General features: G+C 38.6%; 1 pseudogene across 1 annotated transcript in view; it reads left to right on the top strand.

Moving 5' to 3' along the window:
- LOC149832666 (uncharacterized) overlaps positions 1–22,583 on the top strand; it is a 59,730-nt pseudogene extending 37,147 nt beyond the window's left edge. The window contains exons 4-14 of the transcript XR_016433359.1: positions 344–562; positions 2,587–2,819; positions 11,598–11,672; positions 11,994–12,065; positions 17,841–17,939; positions 18,173–18,244; positions 18,324–18,438; positions 19,597–19,665; positions 20,542–20,869; positions 21,295–21,424; positions 21,894–22,583. The product of XR_016433359.1 is annotated as an uncharacterized LOC149832666 (transcript). The remainder of the gene's footprint in view (positions 1–343; positions 563–2,586; positions 2,820–11,597; positions 11,673–11,993; positions 12,066–17,840; positions 17,940–18,172; positions 18,245–18,323; positions 18,439–19,596; positions 19,666–20,541; positions 20,870–21,294; positions 21,425–21,893) is intronic.
- The last annotated feature ends 140 nt before the right edge of the window (positions 22,584–22,723 follow it).

Genomic DNA, 22,723 nt, shown 5'->3' with positions numbered 1-22,723 from the left:
CAGAAAATATGCTACTGATAGTGTGTTAAATTTCATGCAGAAAAGTAAGGCAGTGTAATGCCACAACCAGAATGTACACAACATTTCTACCTTGTTTAAGTCAAGATGCCTATGGCTGATGATGTTATGTGCTTAAAGATTCATCTTGCATGTCATGGACCTTTTACAGCTTCTTCCAAATTCTTTTAGCAATGAGATGCATTTGCTGTACTTTGGCCTTGTTTGCATGTGCATAATAAATGTTATTCTATTTCTTTTCAGGAATAAATATTTGCTTTAGAGCTAGTTGTAATAACATCCATCTTCTTTATGCTTATTTCATGTTTGTTTCATGTTCTCTCAGAGGTTTTGAAGCAGGTGTGGGACTTATCTGATCAGGACAATGACAGCATGCTTTCATTGAAAGAATTTTGTACCGCATTGTATTTGATGGAGCGGTACAGAGAAGGCCGTCCTCTTCCAGCTGTACTTCCAAATAGTGTACAGTTTGATGAAGCACTCTTGCCTGCTGTTAGTCAACATGCTGGTATTTTTGGTGGTGCAGCCTGGCGGCCAACATCTGGTTTGTTTCATGGTTCTTGCATATGCTCTTCTCTTTTTGGTATAAACTATGTCACAGGGACCCTGCAAAACAGGTGCCGCACCCGCGTCGACGCGACGCGGGATCGCGTGCGGGTGCGGTCAACACGACCCTGGGTGCGGTCAACGCACCCAGGGTCATTTTTGTCCAAATTTTGGGCGAAAAAAATTCCCCCCCCCCCCCCCCCGATGAAAAGGAGGAGGATTAGGGCAAAAAATTTTTTTTGCCCTAATCTCTCCTCTCTCTCCCCCTGAGCTCGAGCTCTCCCATCGCCGCCGCCCCAGCGCCGCCGCCCCCAGCTCTGCCGCCCCCAGCTCCGCCTCCCAGACTCCTCCTCTCGGCTCGCAGGTATGTCTCTCACTGTCTTCTTGGGTCGGCTGGGGAGGGGCCGAGCACCCCCCCCCCCCCCCCCCCTCTCTCGGTCTCTTGTTGGGTCGGCAGGGGAGGGGCTGAGCCTCCCCTGCTCCCTCATTTTTCGGCACAGGAGGGGCCGAGCCCCTCCCCCATCTACCTTTTTTTTTTGGGTCGACAGGGGAGGGGCCGAGCCCCTCAAATATATGTTTTTCTTTTTTGGGTCGACAGGGGAGGGGCCGAGCCCCTCCCCCATCTTTTTTTTTTGGGTCGACAGGGGAGGGGCCGAGCCCCTCCCCCATCAGTTTTTTTTTTTTTTTGGGTCGACAGTCCCCCATCTGTTTTTTTTTTTTTTTTGGGTCGATAGGGGAGGGGCCGAGCTCCTCTGTCACCTTCAATGCCTACCCTTTGGTCTCGATGATTGCTTGGCCACGGAATTGGCTTCCAATGCATGCTACCAGTGTACTTATTAGTGAACCGAGGAATGGAGATAGCCTCTCCTTTAAGAGCCTTTCTTGCAGCAGAGAATCAACTAGAGAGTCCTGAACATTGGGGAGTATGATGTTCTGCTCCACTGTGAGCCTGAGATTCCCTGTTCCATAGGTGTCTGAGCGAGCTAGCTCAAGCATGTCGTCGGCCTGGAGGCGGCCCACTAGCACATGGAGACCAACAAAGTTAAGCCCTTTCTGCTTCTGGGGGTGAACACCCAGATACTCTCTTCTAACCCAATTCTTGTGTACCATATCTTCCTCTGCTACCCTCTGTAGCTCCCCTGCTGGCATTCTCTTTGCTACCTCTGCTCTGAATCCTACCACTCCCTAATTGAGCACATACCAGATTACTAGTTAACAACACCATAGAAATTGAAAAGAATAATACCAAAATGCATCACTACACTGAAAATTACTGGAATTAATTCTAAACTGTATATTATTTGGAAGTTTCCCTGACTTGCTATCGCATCCTGTGCCACAATTATCTTGATGAGCACAAAAATTCCAATAACAAACTCAGTTGAAAATCTCTTTCATGAAGAAAAACATTGAACATCCAAACATAATACTGAGGCACTGAAAATTTCTCATAGTTTCATAAAGGCAACATTATCAACATCAAGAAGTGATATTTAGAGAAGCATTATATCAGTTATCTAATAAAAGAAAAAAAAATAATGCATTGCTTGCTTGATTATGATGCCTCACGTAACATTGATTGCATTGATTGATAATTTGATATTTAGGTTGATATACTGCATGCATGATGAATCATATTATGAGTTTATGACAATGTTTACTGTTAAATGTTAAACTGTTAAAACTTCAAAATTATATATATATATATATATATATATATATATATATATATATATATATATAAATTTTTTTTTTACATTTTTGCCCCTGCCGCACCCCCGCACCCGGTTTTTTTGGAAGTGCCGAATCCCCGCACCCGCACCCATGTGACATAGGGTATAAATTATGATTATTTATAAATTTTCTACATGAGATAATTTATTAGGTTTAGGCAGATCCTTTTTTGAATTTTTCTTTTATCTTCGACTACTTTTTCTTTTAGTTTCAGTCCTTTATTTTTAATGTACATTATGTTTTTCTACTCTTTATTGGCAGAACCTGACGATTAATTCTTCCATGTAGGTGTCCCCCAGCAAATGGTTTCTGGAGCACGTCCTGTTGCTCCTGCAACTGGACTAAAGGCAACAGGACAACATCAGATGCCTCCTCCAAGTGATGGAGCTAATCCAGCACAACCTTTACAGAAGAAAACTAAAGTTCCAGTGTTAGAGAAGCATCTTGTGAACCAACTCAATTCAGAGGAGCAAAATGCATTGAACTCCAAATTCAAGTAAGCTACAGAGTCTGAGAAGAAGGTTCTTCTTTTGTCCTTTTGTTTATTTGAATTTCATGGTTGTCTTTTTCATCTAATTGTGCTAGGGACCATGACCTGAATAATCTATGAACCTCACTCGTTGCATTCTATTAGGGATTTCAATGATGGAGTTACCGAAGTAAAATTTTCAGTAAGTTATCTTGGTATTTTATTTTTGCTGGTTTGGCAGCCATCGAGTTATGCTCTTTTTCCCTTCCTTTTATTTTGATAACTGAAGATCAAGAGAATGAGAAAACGATGCATGTGGATCCAACTGGTTGTTTGCTTTTGGCAATGAAAAATTCTTCTACTTTATGAATGGTCAAGGCTGATGGTTGAAAATTAAGAAAATCAGATCTTTAAATCTGATGATTAGACAATTGTTTTTGAAGAAAAAGAATGGAGTCTGCCAGATAAAAGGAGCAGATAACAGGGATCCATCCTATTGAATAAATGCTGATTCTTACAAATAAAAATGGAGTGCTGTTGTACAAGCCAATAGGAGATAGTCATGTGTTCAGATAGCTGCATAGCAAGGATCAAAAGGTTTCCAGCTTTGGAGTTTCTTTTATGAACAGTATGAAGAACTTACCATCCAAAGATGTAAATCTGAGAGCTGATCCCATTTCTGATACCATCAACGCTACCAAGGGAAGATGGGTTGAATTGGGAATGAAGAGCTTTGGACCCAAAAATTAGTCTTGAACTGATGTAATTAACACTCATTTCAGAACCTTTGGCATAGCTAGATATTGTGAGCACTCTTCTTGAAATGCCACATATTGATTGTAGCACCTCACAATGAAAGGAACAGAGCCAAAATCATAATCAGTGGAAATCTGCCAGGTCCATGTTGTCGGAATCCTATATTTCCTCAATAATCAAAATTGGACTGTTTCTGCAGAAGCTGTTAAGCATCATTTTCATAGCATGGATAGAAACAAAGGACTAATTTCTTTTTGAGCATCCAATAGTTCACTAAGTTTTGTAGGTAGGTTGGACAGTAGCACCTAAAGTTTCCAATTCCAAACACAAAATTATGTCCAGAAGGACCAAAACAAATGCTCTCACAGTGGTGTGGGGTTGTTGCAGTCTGGATTTGAGGCATCTTATTACTTCAGAATTGTGCTTGACTGAATGTAGGCTTCTGTGCTTTCATCTTGCAAACCTTTGCTACGAGACTATCAGAATTGCCTTTCCTGTCCTTTTAGAATTTTGTCTGCAGTCCAGGGGCTGTGGCATTTCTGTTTGGACCATGTTCATTTGCTATTAACCGACTTCAGGACTTTATCCTTCCCTACGCTGTGTCAAAGGAATATCTTCCATTTCTTTTTATGAAACAAGTTTTTGATTCTTGCAAAAAGCAATCATGTAACTTTTTAAAATTTCCACAAAACAATCTGCTGCTATGATCAATGACATCATACATTAATAACATTGAAGGGGACTTTTGGTATCTCTGGATTCTTTGTATTACCTTACAAGAAGCTTGTTCAAGTTCACAGCTGAGGTTCTTGTGCATATTCTCAAAAAGTCGTTTTGATGTTTATTTTATGTGATCAAGGGGCTTCATTGAAGATGCAAAATCTTGGATGGATTACTGGTGGCCAAGTGTCTCTTCACTCCATAGGGCAAGAAATCTTAAAATACCTTCATCCTCAAATTCCTTGGTCCAAGCAATTGACAAGCTAGATGGAAGCATTTTACTACTACCTATGGGAAAATGACAATTGTGGTGGTTAGTATAAATTGATTTGGGCATATATTTCTACATTCACTTTTAAGGCAGTTAGTAAGCCTAACGAGGTCTACAACATGGTCCCTTGTTCTATCTTTTTAATTTGACGTCTTTGATGAAGCTCCCTGCGAAATTTATGGAAATTTAAATCAGACAAATAGTAAGAGCCAAAAGTTTATGTTAGGGGCAATAGGTAGAAACCATCATCAGTAACTTGGGATGATATGTAAAAATAGGCAAGGAGTTTCTGAATGACTTTTTGATTGAGGTTGTAACTAAAGCATGTGATCCTTTAATCTTTGTCAGTCCTAGTGTCAATCGTTTCATACACACCTTTATAGATGACAAGACAACACTTGGTTAGTGGCATGTTTAGCTGGAACAAGACTATGAGTCTTTCTGGGTATTGAGGACTTGATCTTGAGTGTCTCTTGAGTTATTTGTGTGGATATTGCAAATGGGATGAGTCGGATGACAAAGTTTCAGTAAAGCCAAGATCAGAACATAGGGTGATCACTCTTAGTGCCTTTGTAACGACTCCAACTTGTACTCGTGAAAAAGTAACATTTTTTTTTAAAACAAGTGCAGAAACATTCTCAGAAATCCGAGGCCTTTACAGTTAAACACAACCACCACCACAAGAGATCTTATACTCATCTTTCAAACCAAACCAAACCAAACCATAATTTATTTAATTAAAGTGCATATACGTGATATTACAGCCTTTTGCATTCCTCTGTGTTCTTCTTAGGGGGCGTTTGATCCCATGGGCAGTGCTGTCCACGGGATGCTCACCACGTGGGGCCCACGCTTCTCCGCACGCCCATGCAAATGTGGGCCACGTGGGCTGCTGGAACGTGGTGTCGCCACACCACTTTTTCGTTGTCTCTAGCTGTTCCACCCTCCCCCTTGGCACGTGCGTGTTCGGACAAAAAAAGAAAAAAGAAAAGGAAAAAGCGTCCCCCAAACTCCCCTATCCTTCCTGTGAGAAATCAGATGTGGGAGTCACCTTACTATCGTAGCAAGAGATAGAGAGAGAGGTAAGAGGGAAGAGAGAAAAAATGTTGGGCGGCAATAGGATCTTCTCCCCTTTCCATTGATATTTATATGCTGTACAAGTGGTACAATACAGTAAAGTGGTACAATACAGTACAGTATGCTGTACAAGTGGTACAATACAGTACAGTGGTACAATACAGTCCATGAAATATATCCATTTACATATACATATTTAACAGCCTCCCTCAAGTTGAGGATGATCTTCAATCATGCTCAACTTGCTCTTAAGTAACCAAAATTGATGACTAACCAATCCTTTGGTGAAGATGTCTGCCACTTGGTCTTCTGATCTGACATACGAAGCCTCAATTTCTTCTGTTTCAATCTTTTGTCTAACAAAATGCTGATCAATCTCAATGTGCTTCGTGCGACAATGATGAATAGGGTTAAAAGAAATATTAATGGCACTTTGATTATCACATAAAAGCAGAGAGGAAGAGATGGGTTCATTCAACTCTTGAAGAAGATGCCGTACCCAAGTGACATCAGCTGTCCCTGCTGCCATTGCCCTGTACTCTGCCTCAGTGCTGGATTTAGCAATGGCCTTTTGTTTCTTACTACTCCAAGTGACAATATTTGGGCCAATGAAAACACAATATCCTGAAACCGACCTACGCTCATCAGGATCCCCACCCCAATCTGCATCACAATATGTAAGTAAACGGTGTCCTGTAGTGAAGCTTTCATCTTTATGATAGAGCAATCCATCTCCAATAGTCCCTTTATACCCATCGGCATATCCCAAAAATCTACACTGAACTGCTCTGTCCTGAAACTTGTTACGTAAAGAATGATCCACATGGACATAACAAATGCATCCGAAAGCATGCAAATCATCATAAGAAGGGTGAGAACCGTGAAGCAAATAATAAGGAGACTGATCTCCTAATAATTCCATAGGCAACCTGTTAATGATATGCACTGCAGTGTGAAAGGCCTCAGTCCAAAGAGAGAAAGAAATATCAATATTGTGCATCATACTTAACGCGGTTTCAACAATATGCCGATGCTTACGTTCTGCTACTCCATTCTGTTGTGGAGTGTAAGGACAAGAGGAGTTACGTGTGATGCCATGGTCCTTTAAATATTCACTAAAATCATGAGATATGTATTCTCCACCACCATCACACTGGAAATAAGTGATATTTGAATTGAAAAGGTTCTGAACAAGAGCATGGAATTGTTTGAAAAGTTTGAACACTTCAGATTTAGATTTCATAAAGTAAATCCAAGTGTAACGAGTGAAAGAGTCAAGAAATAACACATAATAACGAGAGCCAGATAGAGATGAAACAGGAGCTGGGCCCCAAACATCAGAGTGAATAATTTCAAATGGCTTGGAAGCTCTTTTATTGATACTTTGAAAGGGAAGTACATGACTCTTGCAGACATTACAACTAGGACACTTATGATCTAATTTGACTTTGGGAATAAAACCCTGAGAAGACAATTTGTCAAGGAACCCTTGACTACAATGACCTAACCGACGATGCCAAGAAACTGGCTTATTACATTGCATAACAGAAGAAGACTGACTCAAATAAGTAGGAAAAGATGGAGTCACGGTAGATGACGTCTTCAAAGTCCCGGGGGCTGCTTCGAAGACGTACATGTTTCCGCGTCGTTCACCCTTAGTGAGCATCTTCTTGGTTCGAAGGTCCTTAAGACAAACAGAAGACGGAGTAAATTCCATGGATGAATTTGTTTCATCAACCAATTTAGAAACAGATAAAATGTTTTTCTCAATGGCAGGAGTGAGTAAGACATTTTTCAATGGTAGTGTAGATTGTGACAAAGAGAGAGATGCATTTCCAGTATGAGAAATAGGGTGGTGGGAACCATCTCCCGTGACAATAGTGCCAATGCCAATATAAGGAACCATGTTGGAAAGTTTACCTGCATCAGAAGTAACATGTGCGGCTGCTCCAGAATCAATATACCAAACTCCATCATCATTCTGACGCAAATTCATGTTGTTAAATGCAGTCATCAGAATTTGTTGCACATCATGTGGCAACCCTGCACTCTGTCCCTGATCAGTACCCTGATGTGCTCGAAAATTTCCCTACGGCTGCCCTTGAAACTGTCTAACATTCATTTGTCCAGCTCTTGGTCCTGGCCTCCCTGCCTTGTTGCGATTCTGTGGGTTGTGCCAACAATCTGCTTTCACATGGCCACGCTTGTTGCAATGGAAGTAAGTAGGGACACGGGTACCTCTAGTGGCAGGTGGAGCAGTAGGAGTAGGAAGGAGTCCTCCACGGCCCATATGAGCAGCAGGTGGACGAAATGAGGTAGACCCAGATGTAAACATGACAGGGTGAGGATCATCAATAAGATGATCTTGAGTCAAACTAACTTCATACTGTAGGAGTTTGGCCTGTAAATCCTCAAAGCATGGAAGTGTAGAGGCAACCTGTAATGCAGTGCAAAACATACGATATTGGGGCCCAAGGCTTCCCAATACCTGCTGAACAACATCTCTGTCAGAAACAGGATATCCAATAGCGGCCAACTGATCAATGATAATTTTGATATCCCCTAGAAATTCAGTAATGGTCTTAGTTCCCTTTCGCATAGATTGGAACTGCCATTTCAGTTGAAGTGCACGTGATTCAGAAACCTGTGAATAAGAGTGAGCAAGATGTCTCCATAGTTCTGCAGCAGTAAAATGGTCAGAGATAGTTTGTAATATACGATCAGATAACGTGGCAGTCAAATAGGCAACCACAGATTGGTCCTTCTGAAACCAAACATCATACGCAGGATTTGGAATAGCAATGCAACTCACCTTCCCATCATTACCAGTTACCTCTTGCGTAATAGTCATAGGTGGGGCGGGTGATCCCCCATCCAGATGCCCGGAAAGACCATGACTTCGGATAAACGGCAGAATTTGGCGTTTCCAAAGTAAGTAGTTATCATGAGTTAATTTGTGAGAAACAAGTTGAGAAAGAAATCCGGGGCTGATTTTAGAATCCATAAGGAAGAAGATCAAGGATGAATCAAACAGCACGACAGAAATTCGTAGGTTGTACGGACAGAACCGTACGGTTGTACGGACAGAACCGTATGGACAGAAATTTTTGAGTTTTGGAAATCATGATTTTTCAGTTAATCGTGCAGAATGTACGATTTATCAACTATATTGCAAGAAATAGATAAGAAATCACAAGAAGTTTGAGAAAAGAGGCACTTTTGAGAAATGAGGGTTCCCAAATTTGGGGAAAACAAAAATTAGGTTTGATAAAATTGAAAACAGAAATTAGGGTTGATAAAATTGAGGATAACAGAATATGTAAGAAGGAAAAGATGCACGATATGAGGAAATGAAGAAACGACGTCGAAATATAGTGATTCAACGGAGAAACAACAGAGAAAAGATGAAAAAAAAAACACTTTCCTTGAGAACGCCCAAAAACGCGCGTCAAGGTCCTTAGGGGCCTTCCAGATGATCGTGATTACCACACCCTTGGCTTTGATACCATGTGAGAAATCAGATGTGGGAGTCACCTTACTATCGTAGCAAGAGATAGAGAGAGAGGTAAGAGGGAAGAGAGAAAAAATGTTGGGCGGCAATAGGATCTTCTCCCCTTTCCATTGATATTTATATGCTGTACAAGTGGTACAATACAGTACAGTATGCTGTACAAGTGGTACAATACAGTACAGTGGTACAATATAGTACAGTGGTACAATACAGTACAGTGGTACAATACAGTACATGAAATATATCCATTTACATATACATATTTAACACTTCCCCCGACTGCTCTCTCTCTCTCTCTCTTTTGCAAAAAGGAATGAAGTCATCCTCGTCTCATCGCCGTTGTGTAGAGGAGGGAGACTTGAAACCCTTCGCTGATGAGAGGCTAGATTTTTTCAGTTGATCGCCCAATCGGTTGTTGATGTAGCATCTTGGGCCGCATCGGTTGTCGCCGGAAGCTCCACCGTTGACTCGCCGACGAGCTTCAACCCCCCTAGCGCATACGCGTCTGATTTTAGTGTTAATGCCTGAAGTGGGATGATTCCATTCTGGTGTTTCTCCGACAATGTGTCCCCTCTTTCGAACCCCAGTTGGATGGATGCGTAATAGGAATCGTTTTTTTCCTTTTCCTTCTCAAGTTTGTAATTATTGTTTTGATCATAGAGAGTTTTGGTGTATAGACATGGCGGATTTTGCTGGGATCCGTTTAAAAGTAAATACAATTTTTTTTTTGAATCCTTAGATTTTAAGGTTTTTGTTTTTTATTGCTTATTTTTGTAATTTATTGTGTAGATGCATACTAAGTCTGATTTTTTTTCTGGTGTGCTTAGATTTTAGTGGTTTTGCTATTTTAATCTTCATTTTTGCAATTTATTAATGTGAATGCATGTTAAATTCATTTTTTTCGGGTATGCTTAGATATTAAGGGTTTTGTATTTTTGCAATTTATTGTGTGAATGCATGCTAAATCTGAATTATTTTTTGGTATGCTTTGATTTTAAGGTTTTTGTATTTTAATCCCTATTTTTGCAATTTATTTTGCAAATTTTGCAATTTCGATATTTGGATTCGATACGATATCGATATCCAAGGTTAAAATCCTGTCAAAAACTATGTCACAGGGATTCGGCTAGCAGGGTGCTGCACCCGCGTCGACGCGACTCGACGCGGGTGCGGTCAACCCGTCCCTGGGTCATTTGTGTCCAATTTTTTTATTAATTTTTTTTGTGCAATTTTTTTTTATTTAAAAAAAATTTTGTGTCCAATTTTTTTATTGATTTTTTTTCTGGGGGGTGCTGCCCCCAAGAGACCCCGCCAGGGGCGGCCCCCCCTGGACCCCCGCCCGCTGATCGCGCAGCGGGACCCGCGTCGGGGGGAGCCCCCGACCCCCTTTCTACAATGGCAAAAACTCTGAATCAGGCTCCACAACTCATCAGCTCAACTCCTTCCCTGCACAAATTATATATATATAATTTTTTTGCCGCACCCAAGTTTTTTGAAAGTGCCGCACCCGCACCCGCACCCGCACCCGCACCCGCACCCATGTGACATAGGTCAAACTCATTCAAACACTATTTTTTGGTATTTGGATCCAGTACGAGACCTATATCCAGGGTTACAATCCATAAATTTTTGACATATTTTCATAGTTGGATCCAATATAATACCCATTTTGCATGTATATATCCAAAGAATATGAATTTCTTTTTCTTGGGTCAAAATACTCAATTAAAACATTTTTTGGTATTTGGATCCAGTACAAGACTCATATTTGGGGTTAAAATCGAGTCTAAATTTGTCTAAACACTAATTTGGTGGAACAGATCGGGTCATACAATCCAAAATGAAGCTATTTGACCCATATTATATATGTGCCCAAGTTGTCCGTGATGATGAATCAAACACGGGACACATTGACAGTAGCGTTCTAAAGTGGTCAATGCAAACACTGGACAAGGACACCTTGTTAATGTCCTGGACAGGGTCAGAACAGTACAAGACAGAACATTGTGTCCTTGTCCAGCGTTGTCTGCAAATCAAACGGCCAGTCTATCGGTTTTGTGCTCTTAAAATTATCTTTTACATGTTTTGACAGAATGTGGGAAGCTTTGCTTCCAGCATGCTTTTTATGTTTTATAGTTCTATTTTAGCCTTTTTGGAGTATTCTCAAAATAAAAAACATTCTAAAAAAATTAGCTTTTTGGAGGATTGCATTATCTAAATTTGTATGTAAAGGATTTCTCCTGTTTTATTAGATAGAATCTGAGCAATAATTTTGAGAGAGAAATTTTAAGTTCTAACCTTGAAATCATGAGAAACTTTTAGTACTGACTGAGGTTTAGATGATTTGAGGGTTAAGGATATACCATGGCAAGATGCAAACTTAGTCTGTTATACAAGGTTCTATTTGTTACGTCTTTACAAGTTTTATCTTTTCAGCATGTGTTTCATGTTCTGCGTGTATATGTTTTTGATTAACTAGTCTTTTTGACTGTTAGGTTGAAGAGTTGGAGAAAGAGATACTTGATTCTAAGGAGAAGTTAGAATTCTATCGGACCAAAATGCAAGAGCTGGTCAGTTATTCTTTTATGCTAATGTTTTATTGATCCACAATTTCATGTTGTTGAACTGTATAGGAGTTTTTTTTTCAGAGCATTGGAATCTGGACATTAACTCCATTCACTGTGCCAAAAAAATTTCATTCTCCAAACACTATCCTGTTAAGTGTATGTGTCATTCTGCTTGCAATTTTAAGCTTTTAGTAGAATTAGGTTTTAAGCACAATATGCATTGCCTTGTTTTCTAAATACTGTGCCCCAAGCAGTCCCAAGATCAAAATTGACCTGCAAAAGTTTTTTTTCTTTGACAGCTGTATGTTCAATATTTTGATACAGGTTTTATACAAGAGCAAATGTGATGGCCGTTTGAATGAAATCAGTGAAAGGGCTTCTGCTGATAGGCGCGAGGTAATGGGTTCTTCTTCTCTTCCTTGTGTGTATGTGTTATAGATTTGAGTCGCTTTTGGAAAGCAATGGATGATTTGTTCTCCCTCTTATGGTTTGGATGGTGTTATGAGTGCTTAGAATCTATTGAGTTATGTCAATGAAACAAAAATAAGATCTTGCAAGTTTTGACATTGAATATTAAATCAAAATTTATAAGATCTTAATTGTTATTGTTAAAATGTAAAACTGTATATATATATATATATAATAATATAATATTATTATATATACATATATGTACAGTTTTACATTTTAACAGTTATAACATCTCATATTAATGTGACAAGAAACACATTCCTGTTTCTAATATTTTCTAACATCAGACCACAAATACTAAAATATATAACACATGTATCCCTCTTACTCTTCTAAATTCCCCCTTCAGTGTGACCTTTTGATTAATTTGGGTTTTTTTTATCTCCACTTCATTGTGGAACCTCATCTGATATCATTAGTAATTAATCTTAGCAGTTAAATAAGTTGAGATGTCAAACAAGGTTTAAAGTACCACAAAATGTCAAAATTGTCACATTTAAATAAGAATCATGAATTTGAAAACTAGATCCTTGTTGAAATGGTGTGGATCCAAATCTAATCCATTCAAGTACCAAAGTGTGTGGGTGTTGTTCATTTTCAATTTCGAGCTAAAAAAAACATAGTTATAAAAAAATGGCAGGTTTAATAAGAGTCTTTATTTTTGTTCATAAGTGGAGCTAGATCCAAATTTGCCCAGTGTCAGGCTGCACACTTGAACCAAAGGGCCACGGTGTGGCGAAGAAGATACGTGAGAGGGAAGGAAAGGCGAGAGAGAGAGAGAGAGAGAGAGAGAGAGAGAGAGAGAGAGAGAGAGAGAGAGAGAGAGAGAGAGAGAGAGAGGTGCGTGTGAGGAAAGGAAGATATCCTTAGGCAAGAGTCCTAAGGAGCCAATCTTCTGTGAAGGTGTCTTCAAAAGAGACACTATGATCAAGACACTTAGCTCTTGATGAATGAAGTGTGCACAAAGGCACAATAAGAACACTTGTGCACGAAGACACCACCCACAATGGCTCACAAATGCACAAGGCATAAAAGAATATGGAAAACTTTATTGAACAATTAATGGCTTTGACTCAAAGCACTATTTAATACAAGAGGAGAAGCCCATATTTATAGGGCATTAAAAGAGCCTTGGAGGGGCTCCACATCTAGTCGTTGGAGCCCCTCCAACGGTCACAAATGCGACCGTTGGAGGGGCCCAATGACTAGAGTGTGCCCCCCCCGCCCCCCAAAGGTACATAAAGAACATAATAATAAAAAAAAAGAATGAAAAATAAATAAAATACAAACATATTAAAAAAGATTAATGTGTGTAAAATAGAAGAAAAGACTAAAATACCCCTATGGTTAATACAAAAGGGAAAATATATATTTGTATATATATAAGTAGATAGATACATGTACATATATATGTATATGTATCTCTCTTTATATATATAAAATATATATGTAGGATTACAAGTTATGAAATACAATTTAACATCTTCCTTGGAAGAAGCCAAATCTTACCTCTAAGGTAAGCCAAGAAAAACTCTTTACTAATGAAATAAAAAACTGAATTACAAATGACAATGCTTAAATAGAAAATAAGGCACACAAGAAGGAAACAAATCACAAAAATATGAGATCAAGCTGGACGTCCCTAACTAGGGGAATTTTCCGTTTCATCTTTTCCATTTTGCCCTTCATGTGGCGCCATCTTCAAAAGACAACACATTTGCCCTTGGGAACTTGAGATAGTGCTGTTTCTGTCCCTGCATACCCTTTGGGTTGCCTCGTCTGCCCTTTTATTCGTAGATGATTGGACCATTTCTTATCCTAACCCTAATTTTCACTTACACCCACATGGATCAGCAAACCCATTTATCTAACAGGGATGTCCAGATCCAAAACACCTAAGCTACTTGGGTCGGGATGCTATTAGTGTCATTATGTGAAGTTCATTCAATTGCCAATTAGTAATAAACGGATGCTAGATGTCACCCTTCAAGCTATCCAGGAGATCATGAATGTTATGGAAATCACATGACTTCATTTAAATTGGTTTTGACATTTGAGTTCAAGCAATAATTAGAGTTGATGTTATCAATGAGGCTATCCAGGAGATGATGAGTGTTATGGAAACCACATGACTTCATTTGGATTGATTTTGAGCTCGAACAAAAATTAGAGTTGATGTTGGGTCCCAGTACACATGTGTGCTCAATATCCAAGTTCAGGCTGGTTTCCTTGTATGCTAGCTGCAAGACTTCAAGTAAGGCACCATCTCCTTGAAATCACAATTATGAGATCTTTATCAATTATCAATGCATAATGGGCGAGTTTGGGGATGTGTTGCTCATCTTAAAACTGCCTTGGCAAGTATTCTTGGTATCAAGAGCTATCATGTGGCAACTTACAAATGATCTCATCCTGCAAAGATTATGGTTAGGAATTCACAGTATACCTGGAGATCACATCATGCATGAAACATGTTAACCTGAACGCCTTTGTGAAATATTACTAATTTTAATCAAATTATCTGCAATGAACAAACTACAAAAGGCAATGAAAATCATAAGGGATTTTGTGAAAAGTTAGCTTTTGAGTTTATCCCTTTGAATTTTCTATTGTTCCATCAGTTTCTTGCAACATCATCATTTGTTGTCTTCATTTAGCTATGCAGTTTGTTACAGTTGAAGTGCAACAATGCTGCATTATGGCATAAGATAGTAGTGCATCTTGTTGTTGACCTCACTTGATTATACAACCATGGTTTTCATTTTGTTGTCACAACTTAATGTATAACTGTTGCATGGTAGTAGTTACATTGTTGTTCCGTTCAGTTTGTCTTGATTCTGGTTACAGGTTCTAAGACCGTGGCTGGTCAGCAACTCTTCATCATTGTAGTTGTCATGATTTACAATATAATTAGTGCACAACCATTAGAGAGGGAGGAAGGGAGAGCGGGATGGATTAGAACCAAATTTCAGGAAATGCATCCAAACACCAATATCCGTCGATGCATTAAGAAACACAAGAGGGTTCCTCAAGCTATACCCTTCATAAGGAAACAAATTTTGTGCTAGATGGAGATATTCTAGTGGCAGGATAGCAGTGAGAATTTGCTTATTGTTCCAAGTATTAGCATAGGCTAATCCCCTCCACTTGACATTCACAGGGACCTTACTGGGCCTATATATGCCAATTTTCCTTTCTTCCCCCCATCCATTGTCCTTCCTTTCACCCTTACAGCAAACCAACTCCTTAAATGTAAACTCTCTCCATCCGAACTTCACCACATTTAACACCTTGTTTCACACATCCCAACAGTGTCCTTATCAAATCTATTTGGACTATGAGTCACATTGATATGGAAAAGAATTGTTGTTATTAACTCTAGACAGATCATACACATCCAATCTCGATTGGATCTGGTAAACATCTAAAATAACCTAAAAGCACAAAGTATGCTGTTGTCACTTCTAGTTTAACTTCAATCATCTTAAGACTTAAACTAGAAGTATGCAGGTTCAGGAAAATTTCTTTAGCTTGAGGTATAGGCGTATAGCCTTGTGTACTATCTTGCAGACTAAGCCCCATTTTCAACCATCCCTTTCACCAAGAGATGAAAGGAGGGAATGAAGCAGGCTCTTTCAACGCCTATTTTGAGAGGAGGGATTGTTCTCCCTCTTATGGAATTTATGCAGGAGGGCAGACACTGCCTCTGTATAAACATTGGGACAGTTGAAATAACAGGGTAAACTCCCTAATACCCCAGCAGCTTGCTATAAAGACTGGATGATCCATTTGAAAAACTGGTAGATATCCATACTATTGGTGATCTCTATAAAATGCATCTGTTGTGAGCTATATTACCTGTACACTCCTGCCAGCTGCTTTGCTTTTGTCCAACACATGGTGACATTGTCACCATAAATGACACTTGTGGATGGTCCAGTTTTTAGTTCATTTAATGTTCTTCTTTGTAGGATTTAAGTTTTATTTTAGCCTACTTACTATGGTTAATTTTGTTATTTTAGAGATTATGGGGTTTTTGGAGTGACTAGATGTACATTTAAGAGATTATGGGCTTTCTGGACCGCACATACATTTAGAGGTGATGGATTTTTGGAGTGACTAGGCATCTTAGTTCCTGATATGTTGTTTGAAGTTTGAACGTGAGCTTGGGCGACAGTCATTTGGAGCAGCTGAGCCACTGTCTGCTACATCCTGTTATTAGCACTATTTGAACCATGACCAGAGTACACTCACACAAAACCACATTAGATTTGGGCCCAATTTGTAGATCATTTGTTTTTCCTGAATGATGGAAGCAGTGTTATGTTTGCTATAAGAATTTAGAATCCACTAACACACTGGATTCTCCTACTTATCACTACTTCTCAGGAATATGCAGATTAATGGAAGACAATTGGACACAAAATGAAGCTGCCTAGCACTTCATGTGTAGTGTGAAGTGGGAAAGTTGGTTGGTAGCTTGGGGATTATGGCTACAAGTTATTTAGTGGTTGCTATGGTTGAAAAGAAAAAAAAGACATTTTAGCAATGTGGAGATGACTTGGCAATCCAATCACTTCCACACCCAGGTGGGGAGCTGTAGCATCTCTCTCTATGTGCTAATAAAAAAAAAATGGGATCCAATTGGCTTTTGTAGAATTATTTTTTCCAAGGCTTAATTCTCATGACTGTTACTATTGGCTTTGCTCATGTTTTCCTGTCCTTTATTTTATTATTATTATTTTTGAATGTTTTCCTATCCTTTTTCTTTTGTGTGTGAAGGTGATCTCTCACCATGTTCTTGTATCCTGCTTTATGGTTTTAAAGTGTGGGGCTTTTTGCTGGGCTAGGAAAATATATCTATCTACATATGCTTTCTAGTGTTTGTAATTGTTCATTGGCACTCTGATGCTGGATGAGAAGCTAGTGGTATAATATAGAGAACAACATTGACAGTGGAACCAATCTTAACTTTAACGTGCATGTGTGTGAGTGTGTGAACATGTGCTTGGATGCTTGTGTGGAAAAAATGCTACTTGATAATTCCATTGTTTGAATCTAAAATACATTTGGTAATTGTGATTGACCATGAAGTAGAGGCTTGGGTGAACTTTGGTGAATGCAATAATTTCGAATGTCATCATGTCTATTAATAATTCTAAAAAATGTACTACAATACCATACTTCCATTTAGCTATTGGAGTTTGTGATGCTCAGAAGCTGCAAATTTTTCGTTGGCAAATCTGTCTCTTGCAAGAATGAGTCATTAGTTGAAGTTATGGGATAGTCTTTCTGTATTTTGTCCTTCCCAGGAAGTAGGAACTAGCAAAATTAATTGCACAGTTGGCACTTGGGGCAGAAAGAAGGCTTCAATTTGTCTAGGATATTAGCAAGCTTATGACTGCATGTTGTCAAGAAAACATCTACCTCTATCAAAATTTACTCTCGGAAGTGTTGGTTAGTTTTAAAGATCCCTTTTGGCTTGGGTCCGAGTTTGTGATACTTCATTTAACCCTTATTTTTTGCTGAAGACTATGAGTGCTTTAGATTGAATTCAAGATGCATTATTCAAGTTTAATTTGTAATTTGCTGAAAAGTTTTCTTTTTTCAGAATGATGAAAGATCATTCACTTTTTTGTTGATGGAACCCAGTATACTATTTTTACAACTGACCTATTCTTCTATGAGCTATAATTTCAGGTTGAGTCATTAGCAAAGAAATATGAAGAGAAGTATAAGCAAGTTGGTGATGTGGCCTCCAAGTTAACTGCAGACGAGGCTACATTTCGTGACCTCCAGGTGTGTTGCTCTTTGCTTCACTGAACAATCATGGTTCTTGAGAGTTGGTTTTTTATTCATTGTTGCTTTCTGATACAGTTTATAAAAAATAAATACAATACATTGTTCATCGTCATGAACTTGTTATAATTCTTACTAATATCAACACCGCAACTTCCATTCCTTTTATCATTTATCAATTCTTATGTTTGAACTTTGAACTGTAAGTTAAAGTAGTTTTAATTTGAATGTAGGAGAGGAAATTGGAAATATACAATGCAATTGTTAAGATGGAACAAGGTGGAAGTGGTGATGGTGTGCTTCAGGTAAACTTTATAACACATCATTAAATCCTTGAAAGCATTTTCTGCTAACCTAGTATATATTAAATGCTGTTTTTTCCAGGGACGTGCAGATCAAGTACAGTCAGACCTGGAGGGACTGGTTAAATCTTTGAAAGAACGATGCAAACGCTATGGGTTGTGTGTGAAACCATTTGTCCTAGTGGAGCTTCCATCTGGTATCCCAAGAATTCCTCCTTATTTCATTTCTGTTTTAGTGCATATTTACTTTATATCAATCTTTTATTTGTTGGAAATACATTAAATGCTGGCAACCTTGGGGGAGATAATGTTCCCCAGTTTAAATGTGTCTCATATGTGGATGCAAATACGTGCATAAGAAAATATTGCAGCCACAAGGTTCTTTGAATTAATGGAAGTGATTAACCGCACCTGAATAAATATGAAGCAGGTTGCAGTATTGTAGCTTGGCCAACATAGAAGCAAAACTTGCTTTTGGAAGTGGTTCTGATAGGAAATTTTTTGTCAGGCTCAAACCCAAAACCCAAAAAAAAAGAAGCTTTTTCCAGGAAAAAGTCTTCAGCGAATTTAAGAAAAGAAAAGAAAGAAAATTGGTAAACTGAATCTTTCTTTTCTGGATGAATCAGGAAAATTTTGCAAGAATACTATCATATCAAATGGTTCTGATGAGAAATATTTTGTGAGCTTCTCAAAAACAGAAAATAAAGAAGCTTTTTCCAGGAAAAAGTCTTAAGTGAATTTAAGAAAAGAAAAATAAAAAGATTAGTAAACAAAATCTTTTTTTCCTGTGTAAACCAGGAAAATTTTGCAAGAATACTATCATATCAACCTGAGATTTTTCATGTTTTCTGGAAGATTCAAATTTCAGAATTTTTTTTATTATGAATTTGTAATTCTTGGAAATTCAAACTGCCAATTTTTGTTACTATGTAATAGAAGAAAAATACATAATGAATAAAGAGTAAGTTATTCATCATGGTTTGCCAACTTGAGTTAATCTGGATGTATCACTAATACCAATGAATAATCAGCTCTGATATTAATTACTCTTGGACTATGTCTAATAGTGCTCACAGCTAGCAGAGATATGGGACTTAGATAAGAGAAATTTTTCTTCTATAGTCTACCCCAAACTACAATTTGGAAATTTTCTTAATGTGCACTGGTTAGAATTGGCTTTTCTATATTCCCCTCCAAACGGCAGTTTGTAACTTATATCTTACTGTAGGTTGATCACTCTTAAGGGGTGGTCTTGATGAATATAGTTCATACAATGTCAGGACAGAAGCCTAAGATCCATACTTCGAACCACTGTTCATATAAAGTTCACTCAGACATGCTTGGTTTATTTCTAGGCTGGCAACCTGGAATTCAAGAGGGGGCTGCAGAATGGGATGATGATTGGGATAAGTTTGAAGATGAAGGTGAGCTGGTATAAATAAACCTTTTTATCAAATTTCCCTATGAAAAATTTTCAGTCCTGGTTGGTTCATGAATGTTTTCATTATGTCTTAAAACACTGTTCCATGCTTGTCCATGCATATAAGCACGGTACTCAAAAAAACGTAAGTGGTTTATTATATTCTTCTTATTTGGTCAAATTACTGAATTCGCCTATTTTTTTCTCCATATAGTGAACCTTGTATTGTGGTAATACTGGAGCATTTTAGTATTTTGTATGGATAAGAGCTCTTAGGAGAAAAGAAGCTTTATCTTTTCTTGACCGGTGTTCAATGCTAAACTGAAAAACCAATATGATCCCTGCCAGTGCAGGGTAAGTGTGATGGAATGACTCGAGCTTTCTGTCAATGTCATCTAAATTGTTGGATTCTTAAATCTTGTACATTGGAGGCTGGAAATTCCTTGTATGTACATGTGATCAGCATGCATATGTACGTGCATCTGTATGTAGGAGTTTATTGCTTTTAGGTCTGGGCAACATAGACTGATTCACCCTTGGAAGAGAAAGAAGGGTTTGGCCTTTGTGACCCGGGAGGGCCAAAAGTGGTTTGGGATGCCCGTACATAGGTGCTTCATCGGCACCTTGAGACAGTATTTTTGCTCTGTTTTGTTTTCTTCTTTTCTCCTCCGTGCTTGGCACCACTGGAGTAGCTAGTGTTAAAATTCAACATTTAGTAGGGCACTGATTTAATGTGCCCACAATAATCTCTATGATGCCACAAACTGGTATTTTCATGTCAAATCACAAGTTTGATCTTGTGCATCTTGAACTGAGGGAACTGGAAAGAGATGCATTCATATTTTCTATCTGAAGAGTGGATATTTGTTTGTTCCTTCAGGCCTCACGATTGCACAAGAACTTAGAGTTGCAGAGAAAGTAGTGACCAGTGCAAAACACATAGATGATAAAAGCATGAGTGATGAGGGATTCTCTACTACATCATCCTCAAATTTATTTAATTCAGTGGAAAAGCCTTCTAGTATAGGTCAGTATGTCACTGAGGGTGAATCTTCTTATGCTCAAAGTGAAGATGAATCGACAAAAAGTGGAGCTTTAAGTCCTTCAGCAAGAAGTGGATTGGGTAGTCCATCTCACGAGTTTCCTGCCTCAGGGTATGACAAGAACATTGGGTTCAATTCTTTTTCCAGTGCCAAGGAAAGTCAGAGGTAGGTTGCATCACAGTATGGTATTACACATTGTGTTTCCTCAGTCAAATTAATTTTCACCATTTCCTTGGGACCTTCAAATTGCATGTGCAATCTGAGAAGTTAATGTACTACAAATTTTGATGTTTAGGCCTTGAATTGTTCCCCTAAACAGAAGACATCCAAATTATTTTATTTAGTTTGCTGTGTTGCACCATGTCAGTACAAGACTTGGCAAGTTTATGATTTACAGCCTGGTTTAAACATTAAAGAGATTGGTCCCATTGTTTGTGTGAGATAACCTATTGTGGCTATCTAGTTTGATAGTCTCAATTTGGTTGAATTTTGGTTCCTGGAATCCAATCATTTTGACTCATACTAAGGCCATGTTGGTGGGGTACTCGGCACATAATGGAATTGGAATTGATGGTTTTCATCTGTTGCAGTGATCATGGTGCTGGTGAATCGACTCGTTCTGGTGACAAGTTTGCTGATGAACCCTCTTGGGGTGCAACCTTCAGTGATACGAATGATGGTGTTGATTCTGTGTGGGGTTTTAATGCCATTAGCTCTAAGGTAATCATTCTCTGATTGCACCTTTTCTGTTTCCTTTTCATTTTTTTCACTGAAAGTGATGACTATGCGTGAATGTTTGTATTCTTTTGTGGGTTCCTTACCAAATTTTTACTGGTTTTGTTGTACCCCTGTTTATCAGTTTGGTACATGAGCAAAAATTTTCTTTATTTAGGGCCAATTTCCAGATATCTCTCTGTACCGAGTTACAGGTCTGAAGTATCGTTTGTTTTCTCATCTTCTTAATGAGAAGGGAAAGACCAAAATATGGCTATTTAGAATCTTTTGTAAGATGGTTATATATAGTTAACATGCATATATTGATGGACAAATTGTGGGTTTCTTCTGTCATCCATTTTTTTGGCTTCTTAGTGAGAAGGGCCAGAACCAAAATATGTCGCAAATGCAGTCAAACAATCATCCAAGTCTCTCTCTCTCTCTCTCTCTCATGTTTATACTCATGTTGCTACAGGATCCTGAGCATGAGAAAAACAACAAAGACTCTTTCTTTGTGTCTGATGATATGGGCTTGGACCCCATAAGAACCGGCTCTCCAAGTGAAAGCAGTTTATTTGGAAAGAAAGAGAAGCGCCCATTCTTCTTTGGGGATTCAGTACCCGGTACGCCATTGTTTAATTCAAATTCACCTAGCTACAGCATAGCTTCCGAGGATCACCAATTTGGCAGCTCTTTCACAAAGTTTGATTCCTTTAGCATTCATGACAATGCTTCTCCTAGACATGAAGGCACCCTTTCTCGGTTTGACTCCATTCGAAGCGCTACAGATGCTGGCCATAGCCGTGCTTTCTCATCTTTTGATGACACGGATCTATTTGGGACAACTGGGCCATTCAAATCAGATAACAGTACGTCAAGACAGACTTCTAATATTTGGAATGCATTTTAGAGGATTCAGCCCTGCTGCTTCTTTTGCTTTGTCTTTTTTTTTTCCCCTCATTCTGGGATAGTTACCTGCGCTTGATATCTATATGGATGAACGATGAGTTTGTACCTTATGTTTTTTTTCCTTTTCTAATTTTTGTACTTTGTGAAAATCTTTTTTTTCCCTGAGTCCATTTTTGTATAAGAATGTCAATTTGTATTGTTTTTTTATCTGGCAGCATTTGGTCTGAACATATGAAATTATTTGCACCATTCTTCTGATCGAGCTCTTGACAGACTGGTTTGGATTTTGTATAATTCGCTGTTGCAATACTGCCGCTGTTTTTTATCAGATAATGTTTTTAGTATGGGTTCGTATGGTTTCACCTTTGTTGCATGCAAGTTGCATATTTTTTTTTT

The sequence above is a fragment of the Nuphar pumila genome, chromosome 7 (genome assembly GCF_984573655.1).
Source record: "Nuphar pumila chromosome 7, dmNupPumi1.hap1.1, whole genome shotgun sequence".
NCBI classification, from domain to species: domain Eukaryota; kingdom Viridiplantae; phylum Streptophyta; class Magnoliopsida; order Nymphaeales; family Nymphaeaceae; genus Nuphar; species Nuphar pumila.
Note: the sequence above shows the minus strand (reverse complement) of the source record. Positions and strands in the feature narration are given on the sequence as shown.